A 16,612-nucleotide genomic window follows, 5' to 3' on the forward strand; every position below is an offset into this window, starting at 1 on the left:
GTTGACAAACATTAGTTCCAAAAGGTTCAGAGAGTGAACTAGGCCCCCCAAAATACACACGCCCCCAGAGGAAAGCAGGCATCCACAGGCAGGCGCGTTCCTGCGTGTGCACCCTGCACGTGAGACAGACAGCAGAGGGATGGGATGCAGAAATCACCTCCAAAACCCAGAAGCCGTTCATCAGATGTAGTTCAACGTCCATAGAACTCGGGCCATCCGTACACATGCACATGCATATACACACACAGACACACGTGCACACGCAGAGACGTGCACAGAGACACAAATGCGCACACGTGCACACACCAACACACACACACGGTAGCTGATGCGGTATTTGGGTTTTCCAGTAGGATTACTACAGCCTTCTCTCTCCTGGCACCTGGGCTTCAAGGCGCCACCCAGACAAAGCAGAGAGAGTCCATCTTCTCCTGGTACCCCGACCGCGTCGGGAAGCACAGCATGGGCGGCTGGGGCGATGAGTCAGCCAGGGGCTACCCTGCTCCTATCAAGGGCGGTTTTCTTAATGTCGGAATCACGGAGCTGTGCTCACGGGGCACTGTCACCTCTCCTGGGAGGGTCAACGCCACCGCTTGAGCGTGCATTCCCGTCATCAGGAAAATTCCTTTCTGGGTCTGGAAGTGAAGAGCAAGCAATTTGCTGGTTCTGCCAAACTTTGTGACTTTCTCCCTGTGTCTGGCTGGCTGGTTAGAGCCAAGACCTCAGGGAGAGCTGCCGTCTGGGGGTGCCGATCCGTAAGGGATGGGGGCCATGCCCTTCTCGCCGGGGTCAACCCCGGAGACATTGATTTCGGAGAAAACTGTGCAATGGGGGACGTTGTCTGACCCGGCGGTGACCTCGTGAAGGGGTGACCTCTGGCAGCGGTGACCTTCTGGCCTCGTTTGTCTCCATAACCGTGGTCTGTGTCTGGCCCCGGGGGGACCCTTTTGTCTGAGCAGAGCTGGGACAAGGTGTCCTCTCCCTGTCCCGCTGCCCGGGGGCCTGAGGCCTCTCTTCCTTGAAGCACATCTGATGGCTCCGAAGTAAATCCCAACAGCAGCCCTTCCCCCTTCCCGTCTCCGGGAATGAACTCATGTTTTCTTAAAGGCTAAGGTAGCAGAGCAGCCGAAGCAGCTTTCCCACATTTCAGAGGATTGTGTATTTCCACTTCCCACGAGCAGGGACTGCAGTCAGCTCGTCTCTTAACTTCTAGAGAGAACGTGGAACAGTCATCTTTTCCACAAAGAAGCAGCTGACGGGCTGACACCCCCCGGCTGGAGGTTAGAGGTGGGACGGCCTGGGGACGAGGTTCAAGGCGGAACGTCGAAAGGTCGGGTCTAATGTTCAGGTCGTGAGGAGGAAAGGATGCCTTTGAGCTGGCACATCCTCCGTTCCCTGAGGCGGGGCCATCCCCTGATTGGCCTTTCCTTTTACAAACGGCGGGGCTGTCGGGCCTTGGCTACCGTGGTCCAGACGTCCTTCCAAGAGCTACTCACGGGGTGGGTGCAGGTGCCGTCTGACCAGGGACCCAGGTCACATTGGTCGATGATCGAAAACTAAGCCTGGTGTCTGGAGCCATCTGGTCACTTCCCAGGGAGGGAGGGAGGGGCTGAGAGAGACTCGGGTGCAAAGGCAGCCGGGCTCCCGCTGCGGGGCCGGAGGACTGTCAGCGCAGCGTTCCCTTGACCTTCGTCCCAAATAGAAGGTGCAGGTTACCAACAGGTGTGTCACTTACAGCTGTGGAGATGCATATATGCTTATTACATAAGAGGACCACACGTGCCTCAGTGTGCTTTTTAAGGACTAATTTAGCGAATTCCTTGGTAATGGGACGGAGACCCCGTTTATCAGTCCTGTGGTTTAGGATTTTCATGTCTGGCTGAACAGGGCTCTCCCCCTCCAAAGACGTGCACGTCTGGGGCCTTAAGAGACACCGGGGCCGCGTTGGAGGCTGTGCAGCCTTGGGTTGGTCGGCTGACACCTCTGAGCATCACTTATTCCATCTTTAGGATTAACCGGATCACACTTCCTGCTCTTTATTGGCGGGCGTTGGTGAAATGTAACTAAGGCTAATTAATTCAATCAGTGGCTTGACACAGGAGATGCAGAAACAGTGATGTTTTGTAGGAAGCGGTGGTTATAAATTCTCAGTATTAAAGAGGCAGGTTGCTGAAGGGTCTGTGGATTCCACCTGTCAAGAGTTTACAGGGGGGCTTCCCTGGTGGCGCATTGGTTGAGAGTCCGCCTGCCGATGCAGGGGATGTGGGTTCGTGCCCCGGTCCGGGAAGATCCCACATGCCGTGGAGCGGCTGGGCCCGTGGGCCATGGCCGCTGAGCCTGCGCGTCCGGAGCCTGTGCTCCGCAGCGGGAGAGGCCACAGCAGTGAGAGGCCCACGTACCGCAAAAAAAAAAAAAAGAGTTTACAGGGGACAGAACCCAGGCCCAGTGAGGCTAGCGGCCTCTACTTCTGCGGTGGAGGCGGGATTTGAACCCAGGGTCTATGGCGCAGGGCGGGGCTCGCGTTGGAGTGACAGCGACCGCAGCCTATGAGCCTGCACTGGGCTTGGCCCCGCCCCTGAGAACCCTCCATCCCCCTCCCCCCAGCTCTCCTGTGCCCCTCGTTCCGGTCCCCTCCATCCCCACCCCCGCTGGTCTCCCGCCTCCCTCTGGCCTCCTACGTCCCTCTGTCCCCCAGTCTCCCCTGGGTCCCCCTGCGGTGCCACGCATCCGTCTTCGTCCCTCCCACCCCCCCTCCACCCTCCCACCCTCCCCGCCTCACCCCCCCACCCCCGTCTCTGCATTCCTGCATCCTCCTGCCGAGCCCCATCTCCACGTGCGCAGTGCAGCCCAGAGCTTTCACACTCCGTGCTGGTGCCCTGGCTGCCCCTCGCTCGCCCAGGTGTGCACTTGGGCTGCGCACGCACTTCCCCCCAGAAGTCACTTTGGCTGCAGGTCGGGCTGGTCACCGTTTCTAGCCTCGGGCCGGGGCCTCTGGGACTGCTCGCTGCCCGCCCACTCCCTTTAGTCTCTGTTTACTTAGAGGGAAAGCCCGGGGCTCCTGGAGAGCCAACATCTGCAGGAGATAATCTAGCGAGTTGTCCATCCATCACTCGGGTCGCCTGGCTCCCTGGAGAGCCCGCCAGAGCCCGTAATAAAAAGGCCGGGCAAAGAGGCTTTGGGGACGAATAAAGAGCCGTGTTAAGGGCCCGCTGAAAATGGATGGAAGACATTATTAAGACTCAATGACCGTCTTATCAAAATCCAATAGGATAGACATTTGGCAAAAGGCTTAAATTCATTCTTTGACTTTCTGGAGGGCTTGAATTTATCCGCTAACAAGAGTGTGGTCCACCCGGGGAGATGGTATCAGCTAGAAGAATTTTGATTCAATCTCTCTGGTGATATGAAAGGGGGAAGCACCAGGCCCCCAACAGCCGTCCCATTGTCTCGCTTTATCTTGTTTTCTTTGACCGTCTTGAAAAGGAAGGACGTGTTAATACAGTACAACTGGGAGAAAATGAAGAGGGAAGTGACCTCTTTCTTTTTCTTTTTTCTTCTCTCCCCCCACTTCTCTGCCCACGCTGCCTCCGCCCCTCCAAAATAAATAAATGAATCAAGAGTTCGCATCAGTGGGGCTGGAACCAGACTGGGAAAGGTGCGTCTTCAGAAGCATCCCAGATTGTGGCCACCCCAGGCAGCGCTCCGGGCCAGGGGTGGGGAGGCCGAGGCTTTGAAGCAGAGTCAAAAATAAGCTGAGCTAATAAAGCCCTACTGCTGGAGAGGGACCAGGATAGGTCCATCAATCTCTCTCTGTTATTCCGTACAAAATGCTACAGGTCATAAAAGTCATCCGATAGCCCAACCTGGCACTGTCCAAATAGGGTGATTGATTGATAATTATGATGATTCGTGAAATGATTATTTGGATGTGAGGACCTCGGCCTGTCCCACTGGGCTGTTATACGTGCATGTTTTATATAGCCTGGCCCGGGCGAAATGCCTCTGGTAATGGGCGCCCCAGGACTCCTGGCTCCTTCCCCAGGGACCTGAAGGCTAATAAAGGATGATGGGGAGCCAGGAAACCCGAGAAGGTGGGAGTGGAGATGGACAGGCAGCTGCTAAGTGTCTTTTGTGCAGCAATTAGTTGAGAGGATCACACACCCCAGGTCTCGTGGAGGCTGCGACCAGGCTGCGACCAGGCTGTGCCTTGGGGGTTTCGGGCCAGGCATTTGCGATCAGTGTCTCTTCATGTGGTTTATTTCCTTTGCATTGTTTTCCTGGAGGAAGCAGAGGTATTTTCCAGGTGGCTGGAGGGTGAGGAAGGCCGGTGGGGAAGGAAGGATTGTGGCTGGAACAAGAGATGGGGAGATGCTCCAGCCCCAAGGCCCCAGGGCTAGGGCCAGTGAGCACGCGTCGCGGTCAGCCGGTCTCACTGGGACCAGAACAAGCTTGATTGTTCCTGTTATGCTTTGCCTGTGCCAGCGAGGTTAGTTTTAGAAATCCTTTTCTTTTCCTCTTTACCCCCCAGCCAGCAACGCTCAGGAGCCACCCAGGTGCTATAATTCAATTGCAGTTTACCTACAACGCCCTTGATTCCTGACAAAAATCACAGCAGAGTCCCAAGCCCTAAGAGGCCTGGGCTCACAATTAATAATTTGCATGTGGGATCGGTTATGTCTTTATGAAATCAAAGTGTGCTTAGCTGCCACGGAGACAGCTCCAAGTTGATTTTGATAATCTCGGGCTGGATAGACTTGCTTCGTTCCGGTAAGCCCCGGACAAAGGCTGGACAGTGGCTGAAAGCCCTTCGGAGACATGCTTCCCTTTCCTTTGTTCGGGGTTGCTGATAAAAGAACCAGGAGTCCATTAATTCAGTGAATGAACATATAGTAAAGTCAGTCCCCTCTTGAGAACAATAATGTTGAGGTCAGCTTCGGTTGCCATGGAAACTAAGTACTCCTAAGAAGTTTGCATCCTTGATTTTGCTGAATCAAAGGCTGCCGAGTGGAGAAGTGTAATGGGGCCAAGACGCAGAAAGTCGGAAAGCCCCGCCTCCGCCGGTCCCCTTCCCGCAGCAGCTCTGGGCTGGTGGCCTTGGGGACCCTCAGCCGCTGGGGACCAGCCCCGCGTCTTGCTCTTGCCCCTCCCCCTGCCCCTCCCAGAGGCCTCATTTTTTCACAACTGTAGACGCTTATCTGAAGAGGCCCTTAGGCGTGACCCTGGTGGCTCGGGTGCCAGCAGAAAATCCAGCCTGAGGGAGGGGCCGCAGCCTGGAAGCCCTGGCCGCCTCCACATCAGCCATCCCGGGTGGACTCTGCCCTCTCGCCACCGCGCAGCACCTGAACTTGCCCTCTGGGGGGCCGTGGCGCTGTGGCCCCCTCCCAGGCAGATAAGGGTGATTAATGGGCCAACAGCAGTAGGGTGTCGAGGGCGAGTCGCAGGCAGCTCCAGGTTGGATTTGCATTTTGTTCCCCCAGCAACTGAGCTGAGTTTACCACCCCCAGCCCAACCTAAGGGCCCCTGATGTCAGCCTAAACCATCAGATTAAGCTGGGGAGAGATGCAGGTAATTAATTTCCTCTGCAGTAATTTATTACCTGCTGCAGATCTGCGTGTCTGAGGAAGGCCTCGTCTTAGCTGGATGGGGTGGGGCAGGGGCTCAGAGCAGGCAGAGGGGGGCACGTTGAGCAGATGGACCCACCCAACCCTGAGACCCTCGCCTGGGGGCTGGGAGGAATGAGAGGTGAATTTTCCCTCTGTTTTTGCTGCTGAGAAAGCGATGAACTGGGTTTTCTTTCTCATACTGAAGCATCCCTTGTGAAACCTTCTGAAAGGCTTCTGGGCTGCAGCTTGGGATGGAGGTCCTGGAGGAGGGAGGTGGGTGTGAGGGGGCCAGAGCCCGGCCAGCAGGACCCCCCTCCTTGGAGTCCAGCAGCAGCTCCTGGCAGGGCACATGGGGAGCAGGTGACATCTCTGTGGTCAGGCCCTTCCCCCACCCTGCTGACACTCTCTGCCCAAACCTCAAGCGAGGGCAGACAAAACGTCACTGATTTCAAAGGACAGATTCAGAACTTGAAAATGTACATTACCCGGAAAGTAGACAAAGGACCCTTTCCTTCTCACTGGAGACCCGGGTCGGGAGGCCATGCTGGGTCCGTCGCCTCCGCCCAGCCCACCTCTGGCCCTCTGAACCTGGCTCTGCCCTGGATGGTGTGGCTCTAGGCCCTGAACTTGAACTTCTGCATTTCTGTTTCCTCCCCTGCGAATGGAGAAATGATAATCCAGAACCCTGCGTGGCCTGGGCATCAGGAGGATAGCGATAAATTGGGCCAGCTGAATGGACCTTGGGGCCTGTGGCCACTGTTACTGATATTGTTACTGGTGTGGGACAAGGGGGCCCACGTGGCCCTGGGTGGCCCTGGCCAGGGGACCACCTGCAGTGGGTCAGAGGTTACAGGCGTGGTGCCTGCCTCACTCTCCTGGAAACCGCGCCAGCACCTTGGGGTGTCCAGGCGGCCCTCGCAGGACGGCGCTGGGGAAGGTGGCAGGGAGAGGTGGCCTCCGCCGGCAGCGGGTAATGAAGAGGATTTACTGTCTACATTACCGGCTTTATAGGAGCCAGATGGCGGTGTCAATAAACTCTGTCACCTTCAGGTGGGCGCAATGGTGAGTTAATTAAATTGTGCCGCACCATTAAGAGAGAAAAATATATCAGCTTGAGGCCTACTCAGCGCCTTCTGCTTCGAAAGGAGACACGAGCTTCCTCTGCAGGCATTGCTGGCTCGTGGGCGTGTCCTCTGCCTGCAGCACAGGGAGAACCACAGGGCTCACCTTTGCTCTACAAAACCTGCCGTCGGGTCTTCGTTGTGAGTGTAAGGCTGACTTCTGGTTTTATACACACACACACACACACACACACACACGGTGTCAAGGTGGCCGGTACCTCTCCAGGGTAAAGGGCGGCAGCGGGCGGGTACTGTGGACCCTCGGCCCCTCCCACGGCTGGTCACCTCGAGCCGTGTGTCACTTCTCTCTCAGGGTGCAGGCGGAACATCCAGGCCTCCAGAGAGAGCCGGCTTCCTGAGGTCCCCTCGTGCCTCTGAGGATCCCCCATGAAGGTCTAGGGGGGCCATGGGCACGTGGTCTCCAGGCAGGGCCCTGGGCGGCCCCCAGGCCCGAGAGTGGGGAACAGAACCTTCCGCTGCTTCTCTCGGCCCAGGCCTGGGCTAGAGCGGGGAGGGCCTCATCCTCCCAGCGTCTGGGGGTCTCCGAGGCCTGCCTGGCAGGTGGAAACTCTTGGGGAAGGCCGTGTCCTCCCCATCCCACCTGAGAAGCCGCCTGCTGTCCTGACAAGCACCTGCCCCGGGCTCGGGGACGCGGAAGGTCCACCCGCCTCTCAGCTCACCTCTGCTCGTGACTCCTCTGAGATGTGAGGTGTCTCCCTGCATGTGTGTACAACACGTGTGTGAGGCACAGGTGTGTGTAGCACAGATGGGTGCGTGGGGGTGGGGTCCCGCGGGGTCCGTCAGAGCCTGGCCCTGAGCCCCCAGCCTCCGCCCCAGCTCCCAAGGCAGCTTCCGGGCCCATGTTGCTGCAGGCTGACTGTACCTTGTGCTGATGCGTGGGAGGCAGGGGGAGTGGGTGTTGGGGAGGAAGGACAGCAGACGGGTGGGTGGGCTTGTGGGGAAGTGGAATTGAGCCTCTCTTGCCCCCACGGGGCTGTCCCCTCCTGAACACAAGCCCTGGGAGCCGGGCGCTGCTGCTGTTCTTACCGCTGTCATGGTCAGTGTTGTCATTACAGAAGCCTGCCGGGCTCTTTGTACACATCGGCTCATTTACCCCCGATCACCCCCAGGCACTATTATTCCCACTCTACTGCATAGAAAATTAAGGAACAGACAGTTTGTCAGTTGCCTAAGGCCACACGACTCGGTGGGGAGGCTAGGAATTTTCCAGGGCCAGCCACAAGGCTCCAAAGCAAGTGTTCCTAAGTCTCATGTTGTACTGTGTATTGCCCTCCAGACCCTTCAGGAATTGGGGTAAATGTGACTGAACAATAAATATGATTGAACTCAGAGAAAAGCAAGAGCGGGTTGGGCTGGAGTAATTGAAGTTGGTGTATCAGTCAGCTATTACACAATGACGCTGTGTAACAAACCACCCCAAACCCTTAACACGTAAAACAACACTCATTGTTCCTCACCTGTCGGCAAGTTGGCTGATCTAGTCTGGGCTCGGCTGGGCTTGGTTCCAAGCTGATGGTTGGGTCCAGTTTCTTCCTTATCCAGCACGGTACATGGGGCCTGTTGTTCTGGTGGTGATGGCAGGAGAGGAGGGGGAGGTGACACACATAATCATCATTGCCCTTAGGCCACAGAAAGACATGGAGGAACTTTAAATACGTATTATTAAGCGAAAGAAGCCAGTCTGAAAAGGCTACACTTGTATGATTCCAACTCTATGACATTCTGGAAAAGGCAAAACTATGGAGACAGTAAAAAGATCGTGGTTGTCTGGGGTTGGGGGTGGTGGTGAATGTGGAAGCACAGAGGATTTTTAGGGCAGAGAAACGACCCTGTAAGATACTGTACTCGTGTATACATGTTCTCATATCTTTCTCCAGACCCGTGAATACACAACACCAGGAGTGAACCCTAGTGTCCACCAGGGGCTTTAAAGATGATGTATCACTCTTGGCTCATCAACTGTGACAAGTGGCCACACTAATACAAGATGATAGTCGTAAGGGAAGCTGTTGGCAGGGGAGACGGTGGGGGGGTACATGGGAAATCTCTATACTGTCCACTCATTTTCCTATAAACCCAGAACTGCTCTAAAAAGATGAGGGTTATTACTTCTTTAAAAAAAGGATTTTCAGAAAGTGGCATATTATACACACACACACATCTTACATAAAATATATACCCACATTTAAGGACACACGTAATATGAAAAGGCTGGAAGGCAATATACAAAAATACTGTCATTCTTTGCGGTGATATAATGGGTGATCTTTAAAAATTAATATCTATATGGGGTATTTTAGTTATTAAATATGTGAAGTCACATAAAGTGCTTATACAGTTCCTGTCCTATAGCAACACTCTAAGTGGCAAAGGACTTAACACTGAGGTGACCATGGTCAGTCTACAGGGAGCATTCCTGTTAGTTAGGTTATAAACTCCTTGTAGTCCAGGGTCCCCCCCCCCCGGGCCTTCGTGTGGGCTCCCTCAGTGCTGTTCACCCACGTGTCTGACTGTGCCTTCTGGGACCGAGGTAGGATGGAACTTCTGCCTGCCCTGTGGTTGGATGAGCTGTCAGGCCAATGGCTGTGAGAGATGCAGGTCACTTCTAGCTCAGTGGCCAGCGGCTAGCATGATACCCTCCAGCGCTCTGTGCCCTCGGAAACTGTAGCCAGGAAGATAGATCCTGAGGTGATTAAGCAGAGGCACCCTGTGAATTCGCCAGGCCTGCGGCAGAAATGCAGCTTTTGTCAGGCCTCTGCGTTTTGGAGACTGTTATTGGGGCCTAACCTCACTCACCCTGACTGATTCGTTTAGGGAATGCCTGGTGCTTTGTCTGGTTCTGCATCGTCTCAAAACACCCTGCATTCATTCACTCACTCACTCACCCCCTCAACAAATACTTACCAAGCACCTACTGTGTGCAGGACGCTGTCCCAGGTGCTGGAGACACCAGGCCGAGTTCCACCAGGTCTCTGCCCTCACGGCTCATGTCCTGAGACCCATCGCCTGCGCAGATGGTTTGCCACAGGCTTTGTTCTTGGTGTCCCTGGTCCCCTGGTGATGCCCAGCTGCCATGTCCCAGATCAGACGCTCCTCCTAGTGGTGGGCAAGCTTCCAAGAGCTTCTTGTGCTGTTTTCTCTGTGCATTTTGGGTAGAAATGCCCCCATCTTGTCACATGGCCTTGGCCCTATCCCTGTAGGTTGGTGAGTCTAAGCAGTCATATTTCTGGGCAATTCTCCTTTGTGTTCTCTATTATCGAAAGGGGAACATTGTGAGGATAACAAATTGATTCACGCCAGAAGGAGCGGGATGCTTAATCTAACAGATTTGGCGTGAGGGTATCATTTTCTCACTTAATATTTCCTTCTTTGAATGATCCCTCCTTCAGCACTGGCTCTCCGTTTGCTGACGGGATGCATCATTTCCAGCTGACGCCACTCCCATCAGCCGGGGCCGTGTTGGCGAACAGTTTCTTCTTACCCAGTTAACAAGATGTTTCTCCAGTATAGTGTTGATAAATTAAGTCATAAAAAGCAAGACTTATTATTTTCTGTTGGAACCTTGCCTCTGTTATTTCTGAGCAATGGCCAAGATTCAGAGTATTAGCCACAGAAATGTGCGTGTTGCCGGGGATGGAAAATTATCACATAAAAAGAGTCTGACGTGCTGTTCATCATAGATCAGCTGAGAGTAAGGAGAGGTATTCAAAGACAAAAGTGAATAATAAAAATCTGCTTCTCCAGACCCGCGCTGGGTGCCAAGGGGATGGGCCAAGCTTGCGGGTCTCAGTGTCCCCGAGGATGTCCTGTGTGTGCCGCAGCCAGGCCAGCGCTTGCTTCTTGCCACTCAAGCCCGAGGCTCTGGGTTACCAAGGCCCCGAAAGGGCAGATAATTATCGGAAGGGAATCTGAAGCATGGGCACCCTGGAGAGCTACAAAAATAAAATGAGGAGGAGGAATTCTGAATAGATTTCCTCCCTTTGTATTTCTGTTTTGGACGAGAAATGCAGAGGTACAATAAAAGGGAACTGGCAAGGTAGAGAAAAACATCAAATTAGCCTCAGAAAGGTCTGGACCAGCGGGCACACTGGGGGCCGGTGGGCATCTTCGTCCCGTGTCGCCCACATGCGGCCCCTGAGAGGTAGAACCGGCCCCAGGGGAGGGCTGTCTCTTGCGAAGCTCACCCAGGAGGATGGTCTGGGTGGGCGCTGACCGGCAGGTCCCAGGATGGGGCTTAATGCCAGGTTCTCAGCAGGTGAGGAGGACAGGCCTCTGCCCGGGGCGCAGCGACTGTGTCTCCTGTGAGCAAAGTCAGGCCACGTCGGGGCCAGGACCCGGGGAAACAGAGGCCACATCTGCCTGCTTACTGCAGTGTCCCTGAACCTGGCAGAGGTGACGAGCTCCGGTCACATCTGGAGAGTGCAGGGCCCTCATGGCAACCCTGAGAGGCAGCTGCTCATCTTCCTGGGGTTCAGACAGGCAAATCCCCACCAAGGCCACGCAGGCAGTTGGCGGCATACTTGGTCCCACTGAAAGCCCGGGGGGACCCAGCAAGGCATCACGCAGGACAGCCCGCCGCTCACCCTCTGGGCCGTCCCTGGTGTCTGATGGGAAAGCGTGTGTCCCCAGAACCAGGCACAAGGGCGGGTGCTCGGCCTGGGGTAGCTCCCGCTGCCTCTCCTGGGTGGATTCACCGGTCGCTGTGCTGCCGCGTCCTGTCTCCCTTCCCCTTAGCACAGCAGATGCTACGCGTGTGTCCCTCACCCCAGCTTCCTTATTAAACACCCGTGATTCTCCCTTCATAATCACCTTTTGAACCCAAAGTGTCACTGTAATACTCCTCAAAGCCCTCACCCCTCTCTGGGCCCGTGGTTTCCCAACACGACACATCATTTGCCTCCTTGGGAGCCCCCAGGACGTGGTGGGAGGGGAGCTCTGTGTCTCCTGGCCCCTCTTCTGCGTCCTCACTCTCGGGGGCCGGGGTACAGCCTTTGCCTTGGGAGCCCCATCCAGTGCCCTGCACTGCCACGGGGAGCACTTCCTGAACTGCCCCGATTCCTGTGCTTCTGGGGGCCAGGCCCCCAAACACAGCTTCAGAGGCAGAGGGCACTTTGCTCAGCCTGCCCCGAGCTGCCCCTGCAGCCCACACGAAGGGCTGTCCACAGCACTTTCTGGGGGCTGGGGGGATTTGGTGGCGGCAAGAGCCTCTTGGAAGGCAAAAGGCTGTCAGAGGACTTCGTTATGTTCTCAGGACCTCAGTTTCCTCTCCTGTAAAATGGGGATGATAATAGCTCCTGCCCCAAAGTTGTGTTTAGTGGTTACATGAGTTACTGTGTGCAAAGCACACTTAAAATAGCACATGGCACAAGCTTAGGGCTCAGAGTGAGACCGAGGAGATGGTGATGATGATGACGGTGAGGATGGTGAGGATGACGAGGACGGTGATGTTGATAATGACGATGATGGTGAGGTTGGTGACCGTGGTGATGGAGATGTTGGTAATGATGATGATGGTGGTGATGCTGATAATGATGACAATGATGGTGATGGACCCTTGAGGTCCCACCAGACACCATCATTCCACGAGAGAACCAAAGAGCCAGGAGAAGATGTCCACAAAGGGAGCCAGACCACAGGAATTCCTGTACTGGCTCCACCATCATGGGCGTGACCTGGGACAAGTCACTTAACCTCTCGGGGCCTTGGTTTCCGACCTGGCAACTCAGGGCAGACATTCTGTGCCCAGCTCCAGTGCCCAGTCTGGGAGAACCCTGGAGATAAGGCTCGGAGCAGTGTGGTGGCTAGTCCCTCGCAAACAGGAGGCAGCCCTAGAAGAAAAAAAACAACAGGAAGCGACGGAAAGAAAACTGGTAAATGCCCCTCACACGCTGGCCCTCCGCGGTGACCTCTCACCCAGAGAAGCAGGCCTTGGGGAGTTAATAAGAAATACAGGACTTCCTGTGAGATAGCAAGTGAATTGTGAGCTGCGAATTACTTTCTTCCTTTGAAAAATGATGTAGTCGGGTCAAAATATTTTTGCGTCTCAAACACTTGAGTTCCTTTGTCCTTGGGGCTGACATGACTCGGTTTCCATGCAGCCTCACAATGCGTGGAAACATCTTTTAACTGCCAGACGGCCCTTCTGATAAGCCTGCGAATTCATAATGTGCCTTTGGAAAGCTGGACGGGTGAGAAAGCAGAGGCCTTTGGAAAGACTATTTACACAGCAGCGAAAGGCCCTCTCCCCCGCTCTGGTAAACAGGGCCTGGAGCACCGGGTATTGAGTGCCTGCTGGGCGGGGACGGGGCACAGGACAGTGCCCGCCCACCCACACTCCGCACCCAGCCGGGCCCTCGGGGTTGGGGGGGACCGGCCCGGGGCTGGTTCCCGGGAGCCAGATTCCCAGGTGACCTGCCTGCCTCTGCAGGTGACAGACACGCTGAGGCTGGAGCTGTGACGGTCTGGCTGGCCTGGCGGTCGAGGCAGAGTCTGGGAGAGCTGGCGTTGCCTTCACAGCCCCCCTGGCCCCGACTCAGAAGTGTCCCCGTGGCGCGGGTTTGCTCAGCCGACGGTGGGCCTGGGCCGTGGCCTGCTTGGGTTCTTGGTCAAAGGGAGCGTGTCATGCTGCCGTTCTGGGCCACGAGGCGGCAGGATGGCAAGGGACAGTGCTGTCCACCCCTCTGTCCCCTTTCCTTTCCAAGCCACCCACCCTGCTGCTCAAAGCTGAACCGAAGGCTCTGTGCAGGTAGTTTTCTGGGGAAAGAGAGAACTAAGTGAGCTCGGGCACTTACACCTGCTACAAAAGGCTGGCTGTGGGATCAGCACTCGAGATCAGCTAGAACCAGTTCTGCAGACGAGGAAACGAGGCCCAGAGAGGGTCAGTAACCTGTGCAGTGTCACACAGCTGTGAGGTTAGAGCCAGGGCCTGAGCTCAGCTCATCTGGCTCTGTGCTCTTAGCAATATGATGTGCCCCTCCTTGACAGACAAGGGTCTGTTTGCACCATCCGTGTGCATGGCTGACCTGGGGTGGGGGGGGGGAGGGGGGCGGTCCCTGGACCCTGAAGACCCAGGCCTCCCTCTGTCAGCACTTGGGAACCCGGGGTAGGGGTTCAGCACCCGTTTGTGGACTGATGGAGCCCATCGAGGCGGAGCCAGAAGGAGCCTGTCTTGCGAGGCCCTGACGGGGCCATAGAGGTGACGCAGACCTGAAAGTCTGCGTCGGGGCCTCCCCATTGCCCCCACCAGCCTCTATTCCCTCATGGCTGCCCCCGGCCGCCCTGTCCCCAAAACTGGATGATAATGTCGGGGGGCTGGCCTCCCTGCCAAGGGGTCATGAGGAAGAGGAGAGCTTGCAGAGAACCCACAGAGACAAGCCCCCAGCCTTCAGGAGTGCTCTTTGCAGGGAAGCCCTAAAGCGATCACGAAGACAGCAGTAATAATAATAAACAGCAGACCACAGGAGTGCACGCTGCGCTCGGTCCTCAGTCCACGGCAGCTCAGAGTCTGTCCACACCCTCCGAGCTGCTGCCAGGTGCGGAAGGGGCTTGAAGCTGGCCGCGCTCCTTGAAAATGGACCGCAGTCCCAGTGGAGCCTGCCTGCCCACGGGCGGGAGGGTGTGTCTGTGGCGGGAACGCTCCCAGGCCAGGGGCCCTGCCCGCACGGCGGCTCCTCTGGGCGCGGCCTCTGCTCCAGTGCTGTCAGCACACGCTCAACTGTCCCCTCGGAGCCTGGCTGCGCTCTGCCCCCAGGTGTGTCCCCCGCGCTCCCCCGGGTGTGCCGCCGGCCCCAGAGCTGCTTCGGCCTGGGTTTCAGTTGCATCGAAGGCCCAGGGATGGAAGGCCATTCTGAGAACGTGGTTGGTTGACCCTGACCGGCATGACGATCCCATTGCCCCGAGGCCCGGTCTCCCCTCTCACCAGGCTTTGTTGCAGCCTTACCGCAGGTGTGGGAACATGAGGCCCAGGCCGGAATTCCGGGACAATCCCAAGTATGTAGGGAACGCTGCTCTCCTGCGGGGCGTCCAGGCCAGACGGGACCACCTGTCAGGTGGTGGGAAAGCTGCTCCCGCTGTCCCGCTGCAGGCTTGGGGCAAGGCCGCTGCTGGCCACTGGGCCTCCGCCCCCTGGCCCTGAGGGCCGGCACCGCCTCACCTGGCTCCCGCCAATGGAACCCGCCCAAAATCCAGCCAGAGCGCCAACAACAGTGGGTCCCCACCTTGTGTCCTGCCACGGCTCCCTGAAAACACGGCTCGAGGTCCCTCTGGGTGCAGCAGCTGTTTCCCTGGCAAACCTCTTGCTTCGCTCCGTAGAGAGCCTGCTTGGGCAAGACTGGTATTGAGGGAAATAGCTCCTTAAATAGTTTAAGTGAGAAACGCGCAGAAGTCTTCAACATCCTTTGGAAGAGCAACCGATGGTCAGATGGCAGAGCCTGGTGGGACCTCAAGTCAACATCCGTCCGTTCATTCACTGGTTCAGGGGACCAATCTGGCAGAGCCTCCTCTGCACTGGCACTGTCCCTGGTGTTGTCCCCAGCATGGTCCCCGGCACACAGCTTCACCCATAGGATGGGTAAGCCCGCTCTACAGACCAGGCTTCCGGGCACACGGTGGTGAGACTTTGCCCAAAGCTCCCGAGGGGCCGTCTAGCACGTGGCCCCCGTCCCTGTGGCCCCTCAGCTGTTCCCGTGGCACATGTTTATTGAGGACCTCCTGCGCACGGGGCTAGAGCTGGGCCCTGAGCCGCAGCTGTGACTGTCAGGCCCCTGCCCGTGGAGCCCCCTCCCGTCTGTCTCGTTCTGCTCGGGATGTTTTTAACAAAAGTACCACAGACCAGGCTGGGCGTCCCGGGCACTGGTGAGTCAAGGCATGCTCCGAGGGGAGGGGGCTGTAGGGATTCCAGGGTGCGGATGGCTGGGCATGGGAGGGACCAGGGAGGTGACAAAAGTGATGTATTTGGGGTATTTTTGAGGGAGAAGCATCAGTATATGGCCACGAGGAGGCCAAGGTACCTGCGGGGGTAGCTGGGGGGCCATTGGCAGGGGGAGCCTGGGCAAGGGGGGGGGCAGGTGGAGGTGGGGATGTTAGCTTGGTACTTGGTGCACCTTATGCCTGAGATGTGCCAGGAACATCCCAGAGGACAGCTGAGTACAGGGGAGCCTGGGGCTTGGGCGGCCATCCGGGAAATGGGAACCCGGATGGGCTGGGAGGGAGCTGGGTGGCTCTGGAGCTGAGAGCAGGGGGAGGAGAGTAGGGAAGAACCCTGGTGCTGAGAGTGACAGCAAGATGGAGCCACACTGACTCTGGTCTACGGACAGTGTGACCAACAGCCTGGACAAGAGCATTGTCCCCTGAGCTGGGATGCCAGGGACCTGTGGTCCAGGGGACCCCCCTGAGGTCCTGGGAAAGGGGTGCTGAGTCGCCTTGGAGAGAGGGGGTGAAGTCAACAGGACCAGCTTCCTGGTCTGGGGGCCCTGAAATGACAGGCATGACAGTGGCTCTCTGACAGCCTTGCCCAGGGGCCGCCTGGAGAAGGAGGACGGTGGGGTTCGTCCCGAGAGGCAAGGATGGCAGCTGCGGGTGGTTAATGGGGAGATGACACAGACCCCATCTGGAGGGACCCGAGGTCCAGCTCGCGCAGCGCACCACGAACTCAGTGCCCACTGAGCCCCCCAGGACCCATTCCCAGTCAGGGCCCCGGGCCCTTCATCTCTGTGATCCCCTCATGTGAGCCCACCCAGCTTGGCCAGCCAGGCTCCGGCCTCCTCCCTCTGCATCCCGAGCCCAGTGGCTCCAGCCCAGGTCAGGCCACGAGGTCACTTTTTCACCAGGTCCCCGTCAACTGGAGTCCAGCCGGGGAGGCATGGGCGC

General features: G+C 56.9%; 1 protein-coding gene across 2 annotated transcripts in view; it reads left to right on the plus strand.

Moving 5' to 3' along the window:
* PRDM16 (PR/SET domain 16) overlaps positions 1-16,612 on the plus strand; it is a 322,086-nt gene that overhangs the window by 160,144 nt on the left and 145,330 nt on the right. The window lies entirely within an intron of this gene.

The sequence above is a fragment of the Mesoplodon mirus genome (assembly GCF_964341445.2).
Source record: "Mesoplodon mirus genome assembly, chromosome: 3".
In the NCBI taxonomy this organism is placed as follows: domain Eukaryota; kingdom Metazoa; phylum Chordata; class Mammalia; order Artiodactyla; family Ziphiidae; genus Mesoplodon; species Mesoplodon mirus.